This window comes from Perca fluviatilis, unplaced genomic scaffold, assembly GCF_010015445.1.
Source record: "Perca fluviatilis unplaced genomic scaffold, GENO_Pfluv_1.0 PFLUV_unplaced_scaf_1, whole genome shotgun sequence".
Taxonomy (NCBI): domain Eukaryota; kingdom Metazoa; phylum Chordata; class Actinopteri; order Perciformes; family Percidae; genus Perca; species Perca fluviatilis.
The window spans coordinates 845,441-847,940 of NW_024375502.1; the positions used below are offsets into that span (position 1 = coordinate 845,441).

The following is a 2,500-nucleotide window of genomic DNA, read 5'->3' on the forward strand; positions in this document are numbered from 1 at the left end:
GACACTTTAAAGGAAATTAAACTGAATTTCATATAGTAATTGATTGACAGCCCAAATATGAATATAAATAGTAAATTCCAGCTCTACATTAGATCAGATGAAGCTGTGTGTGAGAGAGTGATGTAATGCCCCCTCCTCCTTTCAGGGTGGAGCGCGCTGGAGTCAGATGGTTGACACCAGGTCTGAGGAAGTGTAAGTCTGTTTTACATTTCATTCATGAACTGTGACATCACTCATTCAACCCTCTGATGTCATCATCAGAGTGCTGATTGGTTAATAACTGCAGCTGTGTTGTGTCTCCTTCTCTCCGTCAGATTCCTGTGAACTCACACTGGACACAAACACAGTGAACAGAAAACTCAAACTGTCTGACAACAACAGGAAGGTGACATTAGTGGAGGAGGATCAGCCATATCCTGATCATCCAGAGAGGTTTGACTACTGGGAACAGCTGCTGTGTAGAGATGGTCTGACTGGTCGCTGTTACTGGGAGGTCCAGAGGAGAGGAGATGTTGATATATCAGTGAGTTACAGAGGAATCAGGAGGAGAGGAGACAGTGCTGACTGTGTGTTTGGATGTAATGATCAGTCCTGGAGTCTGGAGTGCTATGATGGTGGTTACTCTGTCCGTCACAATAACAGAGTAACATCCATTCTCTGAGTGTCTCCTCCTCCTCTGTCTCTGATAGAGTAGCAGTGTATGTGGACTGTCCTGCTGGCTCTCTGTCCTTCTACTCAGTCTCCTCTGACTCACTGATCCACCTCCACACCTTCAACACCACATTCACTCAGACTCTCTATCCTGGGTTTATGTTCTGGTATCCTGGTTCCTCAGTGTCTCTGTGTCCTCTGTAGGACCGGAGAGTCTCCTCCTGTTTCTCACTGCTGATCAGTTGAGTCTGTACAGGATCCCACTTACAGAAATACTTATTGTTATTGTTATGAACTAATGAATGAACTTTGTATGAAATAATTCAGAATGATTTAACAGATTCCTGGTGAACATTGTAAACTTCTTCCACTTCCTGTCCTTTAAAGATGGAAGCTGTGATCATGAAAGTGTAAAAATGTGTCATGTTTAGTTTTGATTTCTGTCTCTTTTCACAATAAAAGCATAAGGTTCCTGTGATGTGTTTGTGTTACGTTTATAACATCCAAACCATAGACTGTATGTATGAATATAATAGTAATATTTACAGTCTATGATCCAAACTAATTCTTAATGAGATTCTGCAGATGTTTAAAGGTTGATCAGCACAACTACAGAGACACATTATAGACACAATGTAGTATAGAGATGTATAACGTATAATACATATGTATAATGTCTGTGTTTGTATATTGTCTATGAATACTACTCCGTTGTGTGTGTGTGTGTGTGTGTGTGTGTGTGTGTGTGTGTGTGTGTTTTGTGTTGTGTTTTTTTTTTTTTATTATGTGTGTGTGTGTGTGTGTGTGTGTGTGTGTGTGTGTGTGTGTGTGTGTGTGTGTGTGTGTGTGTGTGTGTGTGTGTGTGTGTGTGTGTGGGGGGGTGGGGGGGGGGGGGGGGGAGAGAGACCTCCAGCTTACATTGGGTTCCCCGGCGATGAGCTAGCAGCCTCGCAGGATGCTAGCTGGCTGTCCCGTCACTATATGGAGCTCCTCAACTCCGAAAACTTTGAAGCAAATTGTCAATTCGGTAACGATTTTGCAAGACCTATATTCAAAATCTAAAAAGTTCATTTCTCGCTTAAAACCGCCCTTCTCAGAAGTGAATTTAGTGATGAATAAGATGAAAAATTGTTAAAATTGTCCTGTTGTTGGTCTGCCAAAGAAGTCCCATTCACCTTGATCTGAATGTGAGAGATAGCCACGCCCCTGATTTGCATATAAGAACTGGAAATAAATAGAGTGAAATAAATAAATGTGGAATTATGAAATAAAGTACCATGAAATAATTAATTTTATTATGTATTTATTTCATAATCATATTATTTATGTATTTATTCATTTATTCAATTGTGAATAAAATGGCATTCCATATTTTCGGTATATATATTTCCATAATATATCTTAGCAGAAAGTTGAAAATGTTGCGTTTACTTCACACAAGAGCAGCCATTTCCCCTGTTGCCATGGGAACGTTATAAAGTGACGTAATTCATCATCAAAAGCAGGCTGTTGGGGGGGATCACTTTTCTTTCTCTTTTTCATCTCTTTTGCAAGTTCCCTAATTTCATCACATAAAATTGCATAAATATCCTACATATTCCATCGCATTTTTAAGAAAACATGCCACATAATCAAGGATTTTTGCCTTCAACAATCACAAAAAACTTGTGTCTCATAAAGTCTTTTCACGTCCAGTTTGGTCCACATAAAGCCTGAAAAGTCAGCAAAAAGTTCCAAAGCTGTCCTAGAATTTAGCAAATCAAGAAAAATACTGATTACATTTTCTAAGTAGGCTACCACCCAGCTGACTCTAGCACGCTCTTTCTCAGCCTGAATATGCCATCTTGTG

At 39.7% G+C, this 2,500-nt stretch overlaps 1 protein-coding gene and 1 pseudogene across 1 annotated transcript in view; one reads left to right on the top strand and one right to left on the bottom strand.

Moving 5' to 3' along the window:
- LOC120554979 overlaps window positions 1-981 on the top strand; it is a 25,405-nt pseudogene extending 24,424 nt beyond the window's left edge.
- LOC120554982 (protein NLRC3-like) overlaps window positions 1-2,500 on the bottom strand; it is a 232,517-nt gene that overhangs the window by 198,253 nt on the left and 31,764 nt on the right. The window lies entirely within an intron of this gene.